General features: G+C 44.1%; 1 protein-coding gene across 2 annotated transcripts in view; it reads left to right on the forward strand.

Moving 5' to 3' along the window:
- The first annotated feature begins 14703 nt into the window (after window positions 1-14703).
- plxnb1b (plexin b1b) overlaps window positions 14704-24219 on the forward strand; it is a 211945-nt gene continuing 202429 nt past the window's right edge. For both annotated transcript variants that reach the window (XM_052074990.1, XM_052074991.1), the window contains exon 1: window positions 14704-15088. The gene's annotated coding sequence lies outside the window, so the exon portion shown is untranslated. The remainder of the gene's footprint in view (window positions 15089-24219) is intronic.

The raw sequence follows: 24219 nt of genomic DNA on the forward strand, positions 1-24219 counted from the left end.
TGCGGGTATTACCCGAAGACAAGCTTGCAGTGGCCCCCAAAGCCCGACAGAACCACTTCCATACCCGTGAGACGAACTGAGGGCCCCGGTCGGACACAATGTCCACCGGAATCCCATGAAGACGGAAAACGTGCTTGATGAGGATGTCGGCGGACTCCAGAGCGGACGGCATCTTGGACAAGGCTACAAAATGGGCCAATTTGGAGAATCTATCCACAACGGTGAGTATGACGGACTTGCCTCGAGAAAGAGGCAGGCCCGTGACAAAGTCCATGGAGATGTGGGACCACGGCCGAGGCGGGAAGGGAAGAGGCCGCAGTAACCCGGCCGGAGGCTGACGGGATGATTTACTGCCTGCGCAGTCGGGGCAGGCCATGACGAAATCCCGTAAGTCCTTCCGCAACTCCGGCCACCAAAACCGCTGGGAGACGAGGTGTAAAGTCCGGTTCACCCCAGGATGGCACACAACCTTAGACGAGTGCCCCCACTGCAAGACGTCCGAGCGTAGGGGTGGGGGCACAAAAAGTTGCCCGGCGGGACAACCAGCCGGGACTGGGGTTCCGCTCTGGGCTTCCCGGACTCTGCGTTCGATCTCCCATTGTAGAGCACCCAAAACACGAGGGGCGGGAAGAATGTTCTGCGGTTCGCTGCTTCTTTCCGCGGGGTCATGAATCCGGGAGAGAGCATCAGGACGTATGTTTTTGGAACCAGGACGATAAGTGAAAGTAAAGTTGAACCTTGTCAGAAGAAGCATCCACCGGGCTTGACGTGAGTTGAGTCTTTTGGCTGATCGAATGTATGCGAGATTCTTGTGGTCGGTGTACACAGTAAACGGCTCCTTAATCCCCTCGAGCCATAACGACAGCGAGCAGTTCCCGCTTCTCCACGTCATAGTTGGCTTCGGCTGGACTGAAACGGCGTGAGAAGAAGGCGCAAGGGTGGAGTCTCTGGTCAACTGGGGATCTCTGCGACAGTACCGCCCCCACACCTGAATTTGAAGCGTCCACCTCTACAATAATAGGAAAAGCTGGGTTAGGATGTTGCAAAACCGGGGAGTTAGTGAAGGCCTTCTTCAGTCCCAAAAATGCATTGTCGGCGTCTGTGTCCCATCTGAATGGAACCTTGATAGAGGTCAACCAGGTCAGAGGTAGGACTCTCTGGCTATAATTCTGGATAAACCGGCAGTAAAAATTGGCAAAACCCAAGAACCGTTGCAACTGTTTCCTAGTGGTAGGTGTAGGCCACTCCACCACCACTTTAATCTTGGCAGAGTCCGCTCTCAGCTGCCCCTTTTCAATCACAAAACCCCAAAATGAGATGGACTCGACATGAAACTCACATTTCTCAGCCTTGACATATAGTCGGTTCTCCAACAGGCGTTGTAGCACAAGTCGGACATGGTGACGGTGCTCATGAAGGGTATGTGAAAAGATCAAAATGTCATCCAAATACACAAAACAAAAGACATTCAAAAAGTCTTTCAACATATCATTGATAAGGCTCTGGAATACGGCCGGTGCGTTGGTTAACCCGAATGGCATGACCATGTATTCAAAATGTCCTAGAGGGGTCTTGAATGCCGTCTTCCATTCATCACCCTCACGAACCCGGACCAGATGGTAAGCACTGCGCAGATGTAATTTGGAGAAAACAGCGGCGGATTGGAGAGGGGCGAACACCGAGTCCAATAATGGGAGGGGATATTTATTCTTGATGGTTATCTCATTTAAACCCCGATAGTCGACACAAGGGCGCAACGACTTGTCTTTCTTTTTAAAAAAAACCCCAAAAAACGCCCCCAAAGGAGCGAGAGGGCCTGATAAGGCCAGCCGTGAGTGAGTTGTCAATATATTCCCTTAACGCCTCTCATTCCGCGTGAGAAACCTGATAAACATGCGAGCTCGGAAGAGGGGCATTGTTCATTAATTCGATGGCACAATCATACGGTCGGTTCAGCGGCAAGGACTGAGCGCGGTCCTTGCTAAATACTTGACGCAGATCATGGTATTCCTTCGGTACATTATCCAAACAAATCGATTCCTGTGGTTTGTTCTGTGCCGGCCTTCGGTGGTTGGTGGCCGACTGCAAACAGTGAGCATAACAAAACAGACTCCAATTATCAATAGTGGGACGTTCCCAGGAGATGGATTATGGGTCCTTAACCATGGCAACCCCTGCACTAACGGAACGGAACGGGATCTCATCAGGTAAAACCTCCGGTATTCCACGTGGTTACCCGAAACCCTAAACTTAAGAGGGCAGGTGATTCTTTTCACCTCCTCCAAAAGTCGTCCGTCCAAATCGTAAACCCTTTTAATATCCGTTAACTCCTCCACCTGACAACCCAGTTCGTTCGCCAACATAGAGTCTAAAAAGCAATCATCCGCTCCCGAGTCCACTAGTGCCCGAATAGGAAGAGCCCGTGAAGGACCGTAAATAGTACCGTCTAATTCCAGTCTCTTCTGAAGTCCCCAACCGGACTTCTCCCTGCTCGGCTCCAGCGATACGGTGCGGGATGCAAACTTACATTGGTTGGTACGCATCGCAATGTCCTTGTTGGCCGCAGTAGAAGCAGGATTGTTCCCGAATCCGGCGCGATCTCTCCTCCAGTCCCACACGTCCACCTCCCAGCTGCATGGGCTTCTCCTCGGTATTGGTGGTCCGGGTACCGGAGGGCTGCTCTGGTCTGGATGGACGCCAGGACTCGCGGAAAGATGGCCGACCACCAGCACTACGGGGCAGGGAACGGGCGTCCTCCTGTGCTTCTCCACGCTCCCGCTCACGTTCCCGCAAACAATTGTCCACAACGAGGGCCAGGCTAATCAGGTCCTCCACATTGGCCAGTTCATCCTTCACGGGCGTGTTTAATCCGCGCCGAAACAAGCCACAAAGCGCGCGGTCACCGTAACCACTCTGGGCGGCCAACAACTCGGCAACAAAATCCGGGAAGGAAGACCGAAGCACGGGTTTAGTATTGCTCACCTCCACTGCCCATGACGCCGCCTGACCAGTCAATAGGCTCATAACAAATGCTACCTTGGTAGAGTCACTCTCATAGGCTAAAGGCTGCTGGTCAAATATGAGCGAGCATTGGTGCAGAAATTGGGTACATATTCTGCACTGGCCCTGGTTCGCCCTGGTTCGCCACCATAACGTGCGGGATGAGGAAAATTAGGTTCCCGTGCCATAATCGGGGGTAGTGGTGCGGGAATAGCCTGAGTTGCTCCCATGCAAGATTTTTCCATCCTGGAACTCAGGACGTCAAGTCGCTGAGCCAGGACGGTGACTGCCTCCCGCGAGCTCTCGTCTCTGCTGGCCCACTAGTTGCCCCTGGCTGGTCAAGACGGGACGAGAGAACATAAACGAATAACAAAAAGCGCTTGCATAAAAGGCAAGGGAGAAAAATAAAGACCGCCAATACAAGCTAAAACAATGTATCAAAATACACGCGAGCGAAAAGCCAATTTATAAAACCAAAATCGTACTTACAAAAAGCAGGGGTAACGAGAGTACAAAACGCGAAACACGACGAGGTCAATAGCCAAATAGTCCATGAACAGCGAGAATAGCAATACCAGAAAACAACAAACTCCGACACAGGTGCATGGCAGAAGAGACCTTAAATACAGAGTTTACAAATTACAGATTGGGAGCAGGTGCGTATCGAAGTCCGCTCATGCCACCTGCTGGCCAGACCGAAAACATCATCATGACAAAAATAATGCAAAACAACACATGAGACACAGACAATCGTGCACTCTTAACCACTTCCTGCATACACTTTGTCGTCTGAAGCAGTTATAGATGAAAGAGGAGTGGTCGGTTGGGAGTCCGTTTGTACTAACAAACTAATTACATAATGACCAACAGGTGTGCACCTGCAGGGAGGGCCCTGCAGTGCCACCTGTTGGTCACAAACCGAAACATGACAATCGGGACACACAAACCCCTCCACCACGATCAAGTTAAGCCTCATAGAGGTTTTTTTTTCCCCCCAAGATAAACTAGTTAATTACCATATTTTCACGACTATAAGGCGTCTTACATTTTCTCCAAAATGGACAGGACACTTTATAATGCGGAGCGTCTAGTGTATGAGCTGAGTTCCAAAGCATGACTGAGAGCGCTTTTGGCCGACATGCTGTTTATATATAGAAAAGGCGGAGTGAGTGACGACAGGCATGCGGAAGTCCGGCAATGAGTGAGGGGTGGGCGTGTAAGAGGACGCTAAAGGCACATCCCTAGCAGGTACCAGTTGCCAATGAGTACAAGGGTTGAATTATCGTTGGACGTGATGACGATGGTGGGCGTGTAAGAGGACGCTAAAGGCACGCCCCTAGCAGGTACCAGTCGCCAATGAGCGAAGGGTGGGCATGTAAGAGGATGCTAGAGGCATGCACCTAGCAGGTACCAGTCACCAATGAGTGAAGGGTGACCGTGTAAGAGGTGAAGAGAAAAACGTGAGTACATTGTAAATTGGCTAAATAAACAACCGAACTCAGTTTTGCTTCCATTGCCTTTTTAAAAATGGGTTTTTAGTGTGCGTGCATGCATGCCATATGTTTAAGCTGCCGTATGTTTTACCATGCCTGGCTGCGCCCAATAATACAGTGCGTTTTGTCTATGTGTCAAACACAGAAATAGCACCCATTACTGAGACTGCGCCCAACAATACGATGCGCCGAATGGTCATGAAAATATGGTACTACCCATTCAACTCACACATGTAAAATTCATGAAGCCTTCCTTTAAGAAAGAAGGAACGTGAACCCCCCAAGATGGAGTTGAGGAAAATTTTACGTTGTGTTGAGGGACTGGCAGATAATTGGGTTGAAACAGCAACATTGATTACGTGGGTAATTTAGTACGTTTAGTTTATTTTAGTATCCTCTGGGCAGACAAAAGAATATCGGATTGGTGGTAGAAAGAGGAGAATGAGGAACGTGTCCAGAAAAAGAGGTTGGCAAAGAGAGGGGATGGTGAGAAAACTGAAGGGAGCAGATTGGAAGTATAAGGAGAGGACAAGGGATGTGGACAGGACCAAAAAAATGAAAAAAAAAAAGGAAATGCATGATGAGTTGTACAAGACGTTGGACACAAAAAAGGAGAAAAGTGCCTGTACAGATTGATGAGGCAGAGTGATCCAGTTGGGGAGAAAATGAGACGAGAAAACGAGACAGAGATCGATGCGGTAGGGTTGAATTATCGTTGGGCGTGATGACGATGGTTCAGCAATGAGTTCATCAGAGGGACAGCACAGACTGAATGGATTGGAGACAAAGCTCTGTAGGTCAGACTATGATTTTGGGCATTCATGAGATGGAGATTCAACACATTCAAATGATTGAACTTGGGTAGAAGAAGAGGACAGTAGAGATAGAACAGGATCATGGTGACAGCTGAATACTGTGGTCTTGAACCAAAAGGGGAAAAACAGAACTTTTTTTTATATTTAATAATTACTTTTAAAATATCATAAGTTTCTATAATTCATTCATTCATTCATCTTCCGTACCGCTTGATCCTCGGTCGCGGGGGGTGCTGGAGCCTATCCCAGCTGTCTCCGGGCAGTAGGCGGGGGACACCCTGAATCGGTTGCCAGCCAATCGCAGGGCACACATAGACGAACAACCATCCACGCTCACACTCACACCTAGGGACAATTTAGAGTGTTCAATCAGCCTGCCATGCATATTTTTGGAATGTGGGAGGAAACCGGAGCACCCGGAGAAAACCCACGCAGGCCCGGGGAGAACATGCAAACTCCACACAGGGAGGCCGGAGCTGGAATCGAACCCGGTACCTCTGCACTGTGAAGCCCACGTGCTAACCACTGGACTACCGGGCCGCCGTTTCTATAATTGCTGATGGCAAATACTTTATATCTCTTTTGAATTAAGTTAAAGTTACTGATACAAAATTCCTTGACATAGTGTGACATGCAGGAGACTTTAGTTGCCAAAATTAGAGCTCAAGCCCTGTAAAAACTGCTGATGATATTTCTGTTTGTGAATAATCAACATTGAACAGGGCACAGGGTGCTTCTCTTTGACCTATCCCTCCCAACACCTCCCCCAGCTCGCTGGCAGGTCTCCATCCCCCAATTTAAGTGTGTGTGTGTGTGTGTGTGTGTGTGTGTGTGTGTGTGTGTGTGTGTGTGTGTGTATGTGTGTGTGTGAGGGATGGGGAGGGGTTGGGGACTATGAATGGGTTACTGTTTTTCCCAGGGACATGACTGCAGAGGGTTTCTCCTGACTGACACGCATGGTCTTTCATGCACTGCTTTTCCACATTTCCCACTCATTTTCTCTGTAACTCTGCGATGAATGCAGGCCTGTACTATGATACGTACACACACAGACATACAGACTTAAAAAGCCCCCTATAAAATGTCTCACTGCAATGATTCAACTGAATTAATACATAATAATAATAATAATAATGATAATTACATGATTAACTCTGTTCAAAATACACCGTGAGCTTTTATTTGATGGATTATGAAGATGATGTTGACAGTTGGCATCAAGAAAAACACAATATCATTCATTTTACAAAATTAACAAAATCCATTAAAACATGCCCTCTATATTGTTTTGTTCTGTCTACTGTTCACCTCACATTCATACGAAAGAATGTGTGTGAGTAATGCCTTATCATGAAATACATTTCATTCAGTTCATGCAGCAGCTTAATCTACACTCATTGCACTTTTTGTTGGTCCCCAACCACCAGTTGACCGGTACCAGGCCTCGGATCGTCTGGTGTAGGGGTGTCAAAGTCAAATGGACGGAGGGCCAGATAAAAAATTTTGCTGCAAGCCGAGGGCCGGACTGATCGAATGTTCATTGAAAATTTGAAAAATTACCACATATAGTTTATTGAAACAAAGTTAATTGACTGAAAACCCAACAAATACATTCCAATATGATCAGATAAATATATATATATTAAAAAAAATAAAGCAACATTTTCTTATGGCTCTGTCAGTAAACTTTAATTTTCAACAGGCACAAAAAACAAATTTCCTTTGTATAAAAATACCCATAACATGAATGAAAAAAGCCGGTATTATTCAAGGCACCATCAATAGCCCATATTGTCTCTTTTAGCAAATGTAGGCAAAATTTACTTACAAGAAAAACAAATCAGAGCAATTTTCGATCATTTACTCGAATAAAATATTTTTAAAACATATTTGGATTTAAATACAATGAAATAAAGTGCAAAAATGTATTAAGCAAAAACAACACTTCAAAGAGAAGTAACATACAGTGAAAGCCAATATTATACTTTAATTTTTAAATTTTATCACTCTTAACATGTGATTGCACAGTAATCCTGTATTCACTTCTTTGAGGCTGATACTCGGTGGTGTCTTATCTTTTCTACAAGTTCATCAATATTTGGGGTCAGGCTCTGAGCTGAGCAAATCCTCAAAAATGAGTGAGGGTGTTCAGCAGTAAGTTGACTTATGTGTGATGTTTTGTTCAGCTTCATCAAAGTAGTTCTTCACACAGGTATGTGATGCCAAACCTTCGTTTGATCAGCCCTGGATGCGCACTGTTTCGGGGAGGAAACGGGCAAACTGTGCAGCACCCACTGCGGTATCTTTTTCATGCATAGGCTGTAAAGCCAAAAACTCCTGTTACACTTAGGCTGGAGTCCTCTCCGTGGACGAAAATTGACAACTGGGCAACGTCAGAAACTTCAGCGTTCTCATCTACAGCCAAGGAATATGCGATGACATCTTCTCTGTTTTTCACAAGCTGCTCTTTGAGATAAATGGACAACTGCTCCACTCGCTCAGCAATTAAAATAAGATATCCTTTTTTTGTCCCGCAATGGGGAAATTACAATCAGAATTCAGAAAGGAAAAACGCTGGGTAGGGAGAGGGAAAAAAAACACGCTCAAACTATCCTCTTCCGAGGATAATTTAAGTCCAGGATAAAAAAAGACCCTAGCACATAAATAAGCATATGACAGTTACAACAAGTCACAAGACATAACATGTAATAAGGGGGGGAGGATGAATGGGAAGGGGGGGGGGGGGGGGTGACCGTGACGCGGCCGCCTGACCAGCTGCACGGCCACGTGCGCTCTGCAGGTCAAGCCACATCACAGGGGAAAAAGAACCGGAGCGATGAAGACGGTGATAACAAGGATGTGTATGCGCGTCTGCTTGTCCATTCGTGTATGTGTATGCGTGTACAGGTCACAGCTGCTTCGTCGAGGTCTGCTCATCATGAAGACAGTCCCGGCTTATCAGTCCATGGCCGAGAAGGAGGGGGGGGGGGGGTGGTCGTGGGGGCCCTAGACTCCATGCGTATTTCCATCCAGGGGAAAGGCCAGATAGCATTGTTTGTTTTGGAAATACGGCCGCCAACAATTCCAGACAGCCTTGAGTCCTTGGTCTGTATCGCTCACTGGCGCCAATCATTCAGATCCGAAAAATTCTTTCGCAGCGTGAATTCCAACGTCTTCATGGTATTTTCATTCGCGCAGATCGCTCCAAAATCCGCAAAGTCACAAAAGTCGCAACAATATTGCGGTTGAGCTCAGTCACTGCTTGAGTCTGAGTGTTGGACATTCGCACCAAGCCATCCAGAGTGACCGGCAGCTTCTTCCCTTCCAATAGAGCCGCTCCCGTCGGTTGAATTTTGCGATAGAACAGCAAGCTGCCAACACCAAACAGCTGCATACCTGTTATCAAAAGGCCAATGATGTAGATGTCTTCCACATCCTCCTCGGACAGTACTGTCAGGCACACCGGTCCCCACTTTATTCATGGATCAAGTGCGTATCTGGCAGCAAGTGTCCCCGGAGGGCAAGCAGGCCCAATTGCGTTTCTGCTTATGTTCACGTTTAAAAAGAGTTGCTTTTTTCGGGGCAAACTTCGTCACAAACTTTAAGTATACAGTTTTTAATGAAATCCCCCTTCCCCCTCCATGTCCATATTCTCCTTTTTGTTCGCGTGTTTTGTTTCATGATGTCATCTCAGATTATACTCTTTCAATACCGCGACACTTTCTTCGCGCAGAAGACACACGTTTTCCAGCTACGTCCATGAACATGGACTCCGACTCCCACCTGGTTTGAAACCCCCGGTTCTCAGTGTCCACCTTCCGTTTTGCCATTTTTGATGGGTATCTGCAAGCTAATGTCACTGCTATGAGAATGACTGCTGCACTAATATTGAAATAAAGCGGCCACTACTTGGCGCGTCACCGTTGCATCGTGAGAAACGTAGTATTGGTGCGTGTAAAAGATCTGAGGGCTTGCTGTGGTCCGCGGCTGTGTCCAATAATAAATCAATATCATCCCAGGGGACACTGAAAAACATTCTCGCTGTCCGCCACTTTGCACTTTTGACTTTCCCTGATGGGAAGCCATGATTTCCGAAGATGAAGCGACATGGAGAAGGAAGCTGTTGTGCGTGATATCTCGACAAATACAATACAATACATTACAATACATCCTGATTTATAAAGAAAACAAGGCAATACAAGAAAGCTATTGAATCATTTGAACAAGTAGAACCCAAGAGATCAAGTGGAAAGCATGGAAAAATACGAGCAGAGTTTGCACGGCCTGCCAGTGTAAACATTAGCAGTTTATTCGCTAATAGCCGCCACCGGATGAAAGCAGCAATGAATTGTGTCCCATTTCTAGCAATGATCCTAAGGTTGCTTAAGTAGTAGCATTCCAAATGAGTCATGTTATCGCATCTTGCCCATCTCCGCTTTGTCCCAGTAGCCCATTTTTCATCAAGGTGCTCTGGTTCCCCAGCACCTGACGCAGACGTTTTATTGTCTCTCATCATTGTATGAGGTAGGCATGAGCGTGAAGGGTCTTGCCCAAGTACCCACACTGGATGGTGTTTGGATGGTGTGTGTGTGTGTGCATATGTATATGTATATGTATATATATGTGATATATACATGGCTGGATAGCTCAGTTGGTAAGGCATCGGTTTGCCATACGGGAGACGGTGGTTCGAATCCCCCTTGGGGCAAATAATGAGCACATAACACCACTACTGGAACAAAGATTGATGGGGTACAACGCAGGTTCCATGGTGAAGGGCCCCAGGCTGCCAGATCAGAGGGGGAGGTCATACCAGAGATTGGGAGGCAAGCCCCAATGAATGCAGATGATGAGAGTGGGAGGCCAGCCCCAATGAATGAAATGCTGAGCGAGGCAGCAACTGACCTGAAAGTGAAGATCATGGCGAGAATGAAAGCTGGGCAACCTAGCTACCGATTACAACGGCTATGTGAAGTACCACCTGAAAGTCTCATGGAAAGTGTGAATGCAGCACTGAGGGCGATCCCTACCGTAAATGATCACGGAAATGAGCTGATATACGCTTCAGCATCAGTGATCCTTGAGATGCTTGGCTATAAGAGCAACCATGGAAGCCATGAGATATGTTCCCCACCATGGAAAAGACGGTTGGAGGCTAAGATCAAGGCGGCTTGGAAGTGAGTCAATTGACGGAGGCCCAGCGAGATGTAATGAAAAGGCATCTCCCGAGAGGTATATCCAGATGACCATACCCGAAGCACTCGAAACTGCCTTGTCCAGCCGCCTAAAGCGGTACACGAAAGAGAATGTGGCCAGACGAATAAACGGGCTGTTCGCAACACAACCTGTGAAAGTGTACGCTCAGTGGCAGGATCCTAACAACAGAGCTGACCCACCAAGACTCGAAACTGGAAAGGCATATGGGAGAAGGAGGTTGCACATAACAGCAGTGCACAATGGCTGGTGACCCTGAGAGAGGAGCAGAGCAACTTCCCTGAACAGAACCCAATTACCATAACAGTGGCAGACATTCAGGAAAGAGTCTCAGATATGAAGAACTGGACAGCACCAAGCCCGGACATGGTCCTGGTCCATGGTTCTTTACCTACTGGCTAAAGAAACTCACAGCACTCCATGAGCGCCGAGCAGCACAAATGAACCAGCTGCTGAGGGATGGGACTCACCCAGGATGGCTAACCGAAGGGCGGACGATCCTGATCATGAAGGATCCCTCAAAGGGTGCAGTCCCATCCAACTATCGGCCAATAACCTGTCTCTCCACAACATAGAAGCTCATGTCAGGCATCATTGCGGCTAAGATAAGTGGACACATGGATCAATGCATGAGCGAAGCACAGAAGGGCATTGGTAGAGATACCAGAGGAGGCCACATACATGGATCACTGAATGCTTGGAGTTGTATAAGGTGAACAGGACCTAAGAGCCTTCGTTGCGAACTCGATGAGGATGTGGAAAACCACACTTGAAGCCAATGGCAAGCTACTTACCCAAGTGTCCATCAAATGCGACATATACCAAGGTGATGCACTCTCCCCACTGCTGTTCTGCATAGGACTGAACCCCCTAAGCCTAGTAATCACCAAGACAGGCTATGGATACCGCCTCAGAAATGGAGCTACAATCAGTCACCTCCTCTACATGGATGACATAAAGCTGTATGCTAAGAGCGAAAGGGACATAGACTCCCTGATCCACACAACCAGGATCTACAGCAGCGACATGGGGATGTCATTCGGGCTTGAGAAGTGTAGTCGGATGGTGACTAAGAGAGGAAAGGTAGTCCGCACTGAAGGGGTCTCACTCCCTGAAGGAACAATAGCAGACATTGAGGACAGCTACAAGTACCTCGGTTATACCACAAGCCAATGGCAACCTCGAACTGGCAACAAGGAAAGCGGCTACGGCCAAATACCTCCAGCGAGAGAGGCAAGTCCTAAGAAGCCAGCTCAATGGCAAGAATAAGACCCGGGCAATAAACAGCTATGCCCTGCCAGTGATGAGATACCCTGCAGGAATAATAAGGTGGCCATAGGAAGAGATTCAGACCACGGAAGTTAAGACCCGAAAGGTCCTAACCGTGCATGGAGGGTTCCATCCCAAATCCAGCACCCTGAGAATGTACGCAGGAGGCCGGAGACTAGTGAGTGTGAGAGCCACTGTCCAGGATGAAACATCCAAGCTCCATGAATACATCAAGGAGAAGGCGCCAACGGATGACGTACTCAGAGAATGTCTCAGACAATGGAGAACAGAAGATGAGGCGCTGGAGGAGGGACCATCATGGGAGGACAAGCCCCTACACGGGATGTACCACCGGACCATAACTGAAGTGGCCAATCTCAAGAAGTCCTATTAGTGGCGAGAGATGGCTGGTCTGAAGGACAGCACAGAGGCACTCATCCTGGCTGCTCAGGAGCAGGCCCTGAGCACCAGAGCCATTGAGGCCCAGATATACCACATCTGACAAGACCCAAGGTGAAGGTTGTGCAAAGAGGCACCTGAGACGATCCAACACATAACTGCAGGGTGTAGGATGCTGGCAGGGAAAGCCCACATGGAACGCCATAACCAGGTGGCTGGCATACTCTACCGAAACATCTGTGCGGAGTATGGACTGGAAACCCCAAGGTCAAAATGGGGAACACCTAAGAAGGTGGTGGAGAATAACAGAGCGAAGATCCTGTGGGACTTCCAAATCCAGACGGACAAGATGGTAATAGCGAACCAACCAGATATCTTGATCATAGATAAAGGGCAAAGCCGTTGTAGTGGATGTAGCGGTCCCAAGTGATGAAAACATCAGAAAGAAGGAACACGAGAAATTCAAGATATACCAAGGGCTCAGAGAGGAGCTGGAGAGTGCCTGGAAGGTAAATGTGATAGTCGTGCCTGTGGTGGTCGTAGCACTCGGGGCAGTGACCCCCAAACTAGATGAGTGGTTGCAACAGATCCCGGGAACAACATCGGACATCTCAGTCCATAAATGTGCAGTGCTGGGAACAGCAAAGATACTGCGCAGAACCCTCAAGCTTCCTGGCCTCTGGTAGAAGCCCCGAGCTGAATGAGGGATGGACACCACCCGAGGGGTGGGGGGGGGGGGTTGAGACGAGGAATTTTATATGTATGTATACTGTACATATAGATATGTATAAAGATCTATCCATCCATCCATCCATCTATCTATCTATCTATCTATCTATCTATCTATCTATCTATCTATCTATCTATCTATCTATCTATCTATCTATCTATCTATCTATCTATCTATCTATCTATCTATCTATCTATCTATCTATCTATCTATCTATCTATCTATCTATCTATCTATCTATCTATCTATCTATCTATCTATCTATCTATCTATCTATCTATCTATCTATCTATCTATCTATCTATCTATCTATATTCGAGCTGTCAAACGATTAAATTATTTAATCTAATTAAAAACACACCTGTCATAATTAACTCAAATTAACTCATAATTAATCGTTTTGTGTAGACATCATTTCGGATAACTACACTTGGTTCGATGACAACACTGGAGACGTTTTTTTTCAGTGTGGTCGCTAGGTCGCGACCAATGTACTGCTGATCTCTCGACGTGCCTTAGCGCACCGTCGCTGTCAGATGAACACAGAGAAGCTCCACACCCATTATTTATATGGACACGGAACACGGTAACCTTCCACACAAAATAGTTCCAAACAAGTAACCATTGTGTCAGTGGCATACATCGTACTCAACAGGCTACTTGCTCTTTATTCACCAGAGGCTCATCAACCTACTCTCTTATTTCTCTCCCGAAACAGTGTCTTCTCCCGCTTGGTGTACCTTAGCCTTCTTCGCTTCGTACAATTTCTGTACATAGCTCGTAATGGAGGGTCTCGCTGGCAATCCGTTGTGGAGTCGTTAGACGCAATGCGAATGATTTCAGCTTGAGTCTGGCTGTGGACAATGTTGACAGGCTTGCATGCAGTAGCCACACATTTAACTATGGCTTCTGCAAATTTGTTGTTCGTCGTGTTATCCATTTTCTTCGCTTTGAAATGATCCATAGCTGTCTGTCTAGGCATGCTTGCACATTAACTAATTCAGTACCAGCCAATTCTGTACCAAGTCTGAAAAGACGTTTAAAAACGTCTTTGGAAGTGAATGAGTTAAGTGGTATTTCAGACTCAACGTGCGATGATGATAGACTCAGTTTACGACTGCAAAACATACAGGTAACTTTGGTCTTGTCAGTGGAACAATCTGGCAGCTTTTTAAAAGCAAACTTTCCATTCATAAACTCTTTAAGTATCCGTTTTCGGTGTCTCACGCTGCCGTGGCTGGCAAAACAGACATGGCATGGATTTCTGCAGCTCGCTTGTTGTTTTGTTGTTCTATATAGTACTTATGTAACTCTTAGTTTGTTTGACCACAAATCTGAAATCAAGGATGAGGTTATTTGAGTCCATTGTTTCTCCCCAATCATCAAACCTTTACTTCTCTGTCAATATCAAAATACGGATTGAACAAACACTACTTCTGTAACGACAAGGGGACGTGACGTGGTCACATGTGTCTCGTTGGCCAGATTTCTGCAAATCGCCAGTGTTTACTTTCATTTATTTGAAACCGGCAACTATGGTGCCTTCACTGACTGTTGGAAGTCGTAACTTTTCAGTAGTGCTTCGCTTGTATTGTGACGCATTGAGTTCAAAGAAAGGATAAGAAAGACTTGGCAATTAGAATAATTTCACAACACGGTCACAAGTAAGGTATAATGGGTAATAATACGTAGATTGCATTATATGTTGAGCCGAGAACAAGCAGCACTGAATGCAGCGAGATTGCCCTCCCCTAAAAAAAGAAAAAAAACCTCTCGCCTTCAGAAAAGCCAGAGGCGCTGTTTACAGCTTGAAGCCGCTCACTTGCTGCGGACTGGACTCCAATGGGGGGCAACTAGCCATCTCAACCGAGATGATATGGAACTTACATTCATGTTAAATTTTATGAGCACCTCCCCCGACGGGTATTTGCGTATACTGTGCTACCGACAATTGGATTGTTGACAAGCACTCTGCAAGTCCAAACTGGTCGAGAGTGGAATTTCTGAACTCCAACTTAGATGGATAACGTTCACTGAGCCTCCTATGAGCACCGGCTTCTGATAGGTTGGATTATATTATTCGGGAAAACGGGCAACTCCACAATACCACACCGAGGAGTAGGAAAGTATCTTTTGGAGAGGCGGAGGGCATAGCTGGACACGTAAAGGTGAGTGCCAGTGAACTAACCTTGAGGCTCGCTCAAAACTGAGTTCCGACGTGCATGTATGTTTAATGAAATCGCTGTACGTAAGTGTCATGTTGTGACTAATACCCTCCCGCAAATTTAATTCTTTTAAATACAGCTTCCTGAGACGTTGACCTGCGTGGCGCTAATTAAACTTTAAATCATGTAAATGTTGCGTTTGAAGACTCTCCCTAAGCAGTATAAAGGTCTGTCGAGTCTTGCTAACGCCAAGTTAGCCTGCGGCAGCGAAAAATTTGCCAGAGCTGCTTCTTTGAAGTCGGCTAAGTTTTACTCGACTACTTCATCGGCGACGTCGCCCCAGGCCAGCTTGACTCTGTTATTCAGGCTAAAATATAACAACTACAGCATGTGTTTCTATTTTACATATGCATGGCATCCCGTCTAAATTCTTAAAAAGTAACACATAACTCAGTAAATAATGGCTGTGACCATTGCAAGGCGGTCATTGGTGTGGCGTGAATGGTAGGCTACAGCAATTTTGATTCATGTTGATGCATAACCTCGGTGTTTCAAGTCTCTTGAAAGTTCCCACTGTAGTGGGATTGTACAGCTACTATAAATCTCTGGAGTATCACCTACTCACTGTGCAGTGTCTTCCGAAAACCTCAGCCATCTGTTACCATGGTCTCCCTCATGGAATTGGTGCCTTAGTATGACCCGGAAATGAGATGGAATATCCCCTCAGTGGTGATCATTTCATATTTTCTTTGGGAAACTTTAATTTGTGTCCACATCTGCCCCCTTGAAACTTGTCTTTGGATTGACCGTGCGTTATAATATATATAAATTGCAGATAATGGATATCTATTGATATAACAGCATTTCATATATATTATAGTTTCTAGTTTAAGTTTATGGACAATGTGTACTTTAATCTGAAATAATACACGATTGATCACCAAATTTAGCAGAAAGATCATTTCAGTCTGGAGCCAACCTGTCATAAGATCTCCTGTTGCTACTGGGGGAATGCTGTACAATTCCTGGCAAAAAATTATGAACTCGCCAGTACAGTGCACTCCGCTTAATAGAACACCATTGGGCCGAAGCGCTTCTGTTGTACTAAGCGGGGTTTCTATTAACCGGAGACACTTTATTAGGTACACCTTCAGACACGTCAACGACCAAGTTATGCACGCAGAAAACCCCCTGCTGACGAGTTAGAAGAGATATTTCGACTGTGGACGTCCATAGCTTTAATCAAACAACAACTTTAATCAACTTCAGTCAAACATCTCAAATCACGAGAAAAATTTCGTTACTTTTGTCTGGAAACAGGAGTCCGTAATTTTGCGGTTGACTTCCCTCTCAATGCGCTGGATAAGAGGGAAGTCCTGGAAACCGCAGGCGTACCTTCTGAGAATCCGGCAATGGATCGTATCGTCTGAGTATGTCCTTCTTATCCGCAGGTGATAGCCCTCGTCTCTTGAATGAAGTTGAAGCCATTGTGACGTGCGTGTGTCTATGTGTGGAGTGACGCGTGCTACCTGTTACTGTATACGGCTAGAACTACCGCGTTTTCTCGCGATAGTGGTACAGTATCGCGATAGCTACACTTCGTCTCTCTCTCGTCTCTTGAATGAAGTTGAAGCCATTGTGACGTGCGTGTGTCTATGTGTGGAGTGACGCGTGCTACCTGTTACTGTATACGGCTAGAACTACCGCGTTTTCTCGCGATAGTGGTACAGTATCGCAATAGCTACACTTCGAAAACCACTAGTTTACAATGTTCATTGCTTACGACCTGTTCTATTAAGCGGAGATCTGTTCTACTAAGCGGAGTATCTTTATAGGAAATTGCATTAGGCAAATCTGTTCCAGAGCCTTTTGCTCTATTAAGCGGATTACTCTATTAACCGGTGTTCTATTAAGCGGAGTGCACTGTATTAGTGGATGTTCATTCAGTTTGCTTACATATGTAGTGGAGGAAAAAGCAGATCACAGAAATGACACAAAACTAAAGTTATTCAAAATGGCAACTTTCCATCTTTAAGCATGAAATCAAGAAAAAAGTGGTATTTAGTAATAGTTACTTTTTGTGATTAAGCAGAGGGGGAAAATATAGAATCGGCCAGTTATCTTAGGCAAACATGGTATTTCCTTCCACTGCTATGTGGATGACTGTCAGATTTATGTCACACTTTAAGGCCACTTTTAACCTCTCCGGAGGAAATCAAGACCTGGATGGCACCAAATTTCTTAAATTTCAATGAAAAGCAGACCCAAGTGATGGTGTTTGGTCTTAGTGGCCATTGAACATTCCATCTTGCGGACTTAGGCCCCCTGGCTCCTGATCTGAAGCCAACAGTCTTGAACTTGACAGTAATTTTAAATTGGACTGACAAATTGGTGCCGTTGTTAAATCCAGCTTCTTTCATTTTAGGCAGCTGGCTAAAGCCCCTCCTTTCTCAGGGGCCCTTTGAAACAACAATTCATGCCTTCGTCACATTTCGTCCAGATTACTGAAATGCACTTTTCTTTTGAGTCAGCCAATCCTCCACGAACCGTTTCCAGTTGGTCCAGAATGCTACTGCTCACCTCTTGACTGGTACTCGTAAGAGGGGGCACATAACTACACTGGCATCCGTTCATTAGCTTCCTATACAAAATTCCCAATTTATCTTTACATTTCTTCAAGAAATTAATACTAAATCTGTCTGGACCTGGAGCACTATTTCTTTGCAGATTGTTCATAGCTGCCGTTATTTACGACACAGTCAGTGGTGAATTAAGAGTTGCAGTATCCTCTGATTTAATAGATAATAAAATGATTTAATGTGAAAATGACTCTATCATTGTCGTCATATAAGGTTTTGGAACAAATCACCACCAAATGTCAGCATGGAGGCATTTGATCACGTAGGTCGTTTTAACAATTTGCTCATGAATATTGAGCTGTCAAAATTGGGGGCGTAAATATTAACCAATAAATCAAACAAATCAATAAAATTATATGATATAGTAACCTGGAGACAATAACATATCTGCCATCTTTTTCAGAAATCACATTTAAGCCTTTATTCCCAAATATTTTCAATTTCACACCCCTGAACCGGTTGTCAGCCATTTGCATTCTATTGAGATATATATGTGATTATCGGGATATAAAATTACCGATAGTGCGATATAAGCATTTTGTCCATATCATACACTTGTAGGTGACTTTATAACTTGATAATTCATCAGTTGCCTCAATTTCCAGTATTGAAGTGATCATCATTCAGAGGTAGTAAACAATGGTAAAGGGTGACACAAAATAAAGACTTAAATCTGGGGTGTAGTTCATCATGTTATTCGTACACGATGATGTTATGTCTTTGAGATTTCGAAAGACACTTGACCCAGGGTTGGAATGTTGTCAGTATGGTTTGTATATTTTTACCATAACAGACTCTGTGTGTTTGGAGTAGAGATTAACTCAAAATATTTGAAAAGAATCAAACTGTAGCTCAGTATTAAGATGAGATTTCTTGTTTCCATGAAGTTATAATGCTCACTTATTTGGGTGTGTGTGTGTGTGGGGGGGGGGGGATTTGTCATTTAACTTAATGAGCTGCTGGAAACATTTGGTAATTGAACCTTTCATCCTTGCCCATCTTCCAAACAAACAGGTGTGTTTTAACAAATGCCATCACTTGCTTTGTATCCACTATGACATTCATATTGACAGTGTTGTAATGACCAAGTGAGGAGATGTCAAGGACGGACAAGGCTGGTAATGCTCTTCATCGCTTAAGTGTGGTAACACAGCTTCATGAGGGCGTAAAAGCTCGGTTATTCCTCTTTTGACAACTGTAAATCTGAATGAAAAAAGATCCAGTTTAATGCTGGTTTCCTGTAATAAATTGTGATTCTCCGGATCAGTGTTGTCTAGATACCAAAATTCTCACTTCGATACCAATCCTCTTTATAGCCTTAATTTGTATTTAAACCCACGATCATAACTGAATTGGAAACTAATGAGCCTGGAATTTGCTTAAATTTATCTTGACCATTGATAATGCTTCCAGAACAATGTTCTTGTGATGATTGTAATGTCCCTTTTTTATTTATTATTATTATTTTTTAACAAAATACCATTTTCATTCTTTAACAAATGAATACCAACAAATTTCCACACTCTACCTACAGTGAATCAGAAGGCTCACTTATGTTCTGGACCTGCTTTTCCTAAATTTGTTTCCTAAATTTGTTTATGTTGAGCGCGTGCGTTGTTTGCCGTGTTGTCTGTCAACAACATTGAATCATGGCGGCGGCCGTGATCTCCGACGACAGTTTAAATCGTGTTTTCTGTGTTCCATTCGCATGCTTGCACCGTATTGTTAAGAAAATAGCATTCATTGATGTATCGAAAAAATTCAGCGAACTATTTGATGAACACCATGGGCCGAGTATAAACCACGTGAAAATAGCACAGTGTCAATGCGCCAACGGTGCATTCTATGACATTAATGATATGGATATGTCGGTGTTTCAAGTTTTAAATACTTTACCTGACCTAAGATCGATTCGATTTAGATGTATAGAAAAAAAACACAAGAAACAGTGGCAAACACAGAAAGCGTAGATGTATTCGATGTCATGATGAACGCAGCACATTCAGAAAAGTAGAAGAACTAAGAATTTCAGAAGAAAACTCCCAAGGTAGGTGGGTCTACAACGTGTGACTTGACAGTTTTCGAGTTCTGAAACGGTCAGAATGTTTTATGTTTTATGGTTATTTTGTTTACATTTTTGATGAAAAAAATTAAAAGAAAGAAAGAAAAAGAAAACTTTGTCCTAGCTACTGACCCTATGCTTAAATTTCATGTTATATCTTCTTAGTTTGGCCTAAAACAGCCCACCATTTTTTGTGTGTATGTTTAATGAACAGCTAAACTTTACCTGCAGTATTTGTTGTACGTGCGCTACACAAAAGTATCTTATGCGTAATCTTTCTGGTATATTGTGCAACAAATTTTGTAGATCTAGATTCAAGTGTAGCAGGATAAAATTTTACATTTTAAATTGGTCAGAATTGCTTCAAAAGTGATCTGATCTTTTTCTTTCTCTTTTCTGTTGGAACAAGCATACTATAGAGCAGAGGTTGGGAACCTTTTTGACTAAGCCATGAAAGCAAACTATTTGGAAATGTATTTCAGTGAGAGCCATATGTATGTGTATATATATACAGTACTTCACACACACAAACTGTATTTTAAAAATAAATTCAAGAAAATGTCAGTATAATACACCTCTGAATGTATACCTTTCAACAATTCTGTTTTAATACTCACCATTAATGTGAATTGTTTTCCGTTCTTCACGATTGCGAAAGATCCAGCAATACTAGCGGGATTATAGTCAACTTGTCGAGTCTATACGTGTAGTTGCTGCTGGTGGCTCGCTTGGACTCTGCTCAGTAGCTTGCACGCTTGCTTTCTGCTCTCTCTCGTAGTGTGTTTTGATGTGAACGTAGCATGCCGCTTTACATTCATTCATTCATTTCATCGATGGTATTTTGTCATTGCAAATTAGACACACCATAGAACTTGTGCCCTCCACAAAGGCGAATCCTTCGGTCCATTCGTCCTAAAGTGTATCACACTCGTCATCTTTTTTCTTTTCGCCATCTCATTCGTTGAAGGATTAGCTTTGAGCTAATGACTGAGCGGGCTGATTCATTATTAATGTTGCCACGGCAACGGCTGATGTAGGCCAGTATCATCCAATTAAAATTGCCCCTGCCAACTACAGGACATGACCAGTGAAAAAAGTCAATGGATGTATTAAAGAAGGAGGAATATTTTGTTTTACCTGAGAGACAGATGCAATCATCAAAAGAACCATAAATGGCTCGCAAGGCATAGGTTCCCGACCCATGCTTTAGAGCTTCCATTTTATGCTATTGTCGTAAAAGTCTGCGGAGGGAATATTTTCTGCAACCATTCATTGTCTGTTGAAGTGGGCCATCAGACCAAATGAGATCAAAATAGCTACTACAGTATTTGGAAATGTCGCACCATGTGAACTGTGATCTGCCCAGCAGGGGTCTTGAGCTACTCTGCTACTATTGCCAGATTAAATACTCAATTTAATTATGTCACCAAGCATTAAGTCACTAACCTTATCAGTATGGCCTGCCTACTTAATGGGGCTCTGTAAACCAACAGATGCAACAAGATTAGGGACAATATGCTGCTGGTGCAAACCCTGATATGAGGTACACTCTCCTCCAAAACTATTGGAACATTGAGACCATTTTTTTCTATTATTGTTGATTGAAAATATTGGATTTGACATCAAAATATGACTTATCTCTCTCACACACATTAAATTGTGTATGTGTGTGTGTGAGTGTATCTATCTATCTATCTACATATAGTGTGTGTGTGTGTGTGTGTGTGTCTAGTGTCTTACTCGTCGTTACTTTTTCTTCTTTTAATAAATGATAAGAAAGCACCAATGTATTTATTTTAAGCTAAAATATATCCCTTTTTTGATGCAAACATCAAAGACAAGCAAAAACAATGGTAAGAATATGTGTAGTACATGTCTTCCACCCCAATCCTATCCATACATAAGGCCGCGGTGGCTGCAGCCATTTTGAATCATGTGATGGAGTTCATATTTTTTGAAATCTTTGAATTTCTCTATGTTCGAAAGTCATCATAAGCCATCCATCCATCCATCCATCCATTATCTCAACCGCTTATCCTCATGAATGTCGCAGGCATGTTGGAGTCTATTCCAGCCGTCTTTGGGGAGTCAGCGGGGTACACTCTGAACTGCGTGTAAGCCAATCGCAGGGCACACAAAGACAAACAACCACACACTCTAAATTTTAAGTAGGATTATTGGAGATTGAGAGTTTTCCTAATGCCTTCTTCTTATAAAATCTCAATTCTGAAATGCAAAACGGTATTTTTAAGCTCTGTCACACAATTCCAGCACTCATTTGTAGTTCAGAGAAACGAGTTACCGTATTACCGTATTTTCACGACCATATGGCGCACCGTATTGTTGGGCGCAGTCTCAGCTCGGGGCTGTGGTGAGTCGTCATTTTCATGCACTTTGAATTTGCATTGTATCGTATTTTGAAGGCATTAAACATGACCATCGCGATATGAGTGTTGCGGACAGATTTGATGCTCCTTGTGTTTATTATTATATTTCGAAAACGCCACAGTTTTCATGCAGCCCATAGCATATTATTTTGTTGTATTATTTCCGCCACACGTGCCGGTCCCTGAAAATATTGTCTGACATAAACCGGTCCGTGGGGCAAAAAAGGTTGGGGACCCCTGTTTCAGAACACTTAATGCATAGCTGTTTTAGGTAGCGTACCATTCCACAACTGTAGCGTGCACATAACACACTAGCATGGTTCCCTGAGTGCTTGTTGTCCTCCCCGCCCCCCAGTTTAATGGTAGTGTAACAATGCCCTCCCCGATTAGTTGGTTTAATAGAGACCAGCGAGGTGGAATAATGGCAAAACATTTCTGCCGAGAACTGGCTTTTATAAAGGGCTTTTGTCTATCACGCGCTACCATTACAATACCCTCGTTCCCAAGAACGACAAGACTGACAGATTCACATACTTCTCACTGAACTTGTGTTCCATTGTCTAATGAACCTCCTTGTAGACATAATAGTCTTCACTGGTATACTCTGCATGTTACACTATTACGTATAGTGTAATATATTAAAAATACGTTTCACTGGTGATTTGTTTTTTGGATTGGCAGTTACACGTTAATGTGCGTTGGTCTGGAGTTCTTGTGTCCCCTGCCTTGTACCCGCCGAGAGTGTCAAGGTCCTTTTGTTATGTTTCTGTTGGAGAGTAGCCTGAATAGAGCAGCAAACCGGAGAGGAGGATTTGGAGATGGGGGAGAGGGAGGGGACAGAGGGGGTCTTGCTGGTGTTGAGAGGTGAAGGCATTCCTCAGAGTGAAAATGACTGTGTTTAAATGCACAGAGTCATCCAGTTACTGATAAAGTTTGATCTCATCACTTTTCTTCCCACTTGTCTTTGATGTCTCACTTTACAGTACATGGACTGAACTATCTGCCTCTGAATGGTAGGTGGCAACAATGCTCCTTTCACCTGGCTTAGCTGTGTTTTTTTTTAACAAGGAAGAAGTTGCTGCAGCTGAGGTCTTTGTGGTCCCCACTTGCTTATTGGTCCAATGGTTCATTGGATGATGTCACAATTATTTAAATCTCGCGTGTTTTTAAAAAATAATCTACCGTATTTTCCGCACTAAAAGACGCACTGGATTATGAGGCGCACCTTCAATGAATGGCTGTTTTGTAAATTTTTTTCATACATTGGACGCTTCACATTATAAGGCGCAATTTACAATGTCTCCACGAGATGGTGCTATGCTCCTTCCATTCAACTCGAGGCACCCGTTCAACTTGAGAGGCGTTCATGACCGCCTCTGAAAAATGTAAATTTCCTGTTACTGTACTTAAATGAAACTACGAAAATTGAAAATAATGCATCAAAATGGAAAATCAAGCGAGGAAATCACAAAATAAATTCTATATCCCCCCTACAGAATTTATTTTGTGATTTCCTCACCTGATTTTCTTCGTGGTTTCATTGAAGTAATAATTTATTTACATTTTTCGGAGGCGGGCATGAATGCCTCTCGAGTGGAACGAAAGAAGGCACGGAGACGGACAAAGACGTACAGTACCTGTATTTGTTGCGACTGTAAAAACCATTAATAAAGTCTGCGTTTAAAAAATAATAAAACCACAGCTCTCCTTTTTTCAACAAATACAGATAAGTCTTTGTCGGTCTCCATGCCTTCTCTTATTCCGTTCAACTCGAGAGGTGTTGCTGACCGCCTCCAAAAACGCGTTGGCATTTCCTTGATCATAGTGCCACAACTACTACGATCAGATGTCAGGAGTAGTTATTTATTCCTTTGTTGTGTATTCACAAATGATGAAATCACAATATAAACTCTGGAGAAGTGGCTATAGAATTTTGTGATGTGCTCGCATGCTTTTCAGTTTTATTGTATTATTTTCAATTTTCGTAGTTTCATTGAAGTAATCATTAGTTTACGTTTTTCGGAGGCGGTCTTGAATGCCTCTTGA

The sequence above is a fragment of the Hippocampus zosterae genome, chromosome 9 (genome assembly GCF_025434085.1).
Source record: "Hippocampus zosterae strain Florida chromosome 9, ASM2543408v3, whole genome shotgun sequence".
Lineage (NCBI taxonomy): Eukaryota > Metazoa > Chordata > Actinopteri > Syngnathiformes > Syngnathidae > Hippocampus > Hippocampus zosterae.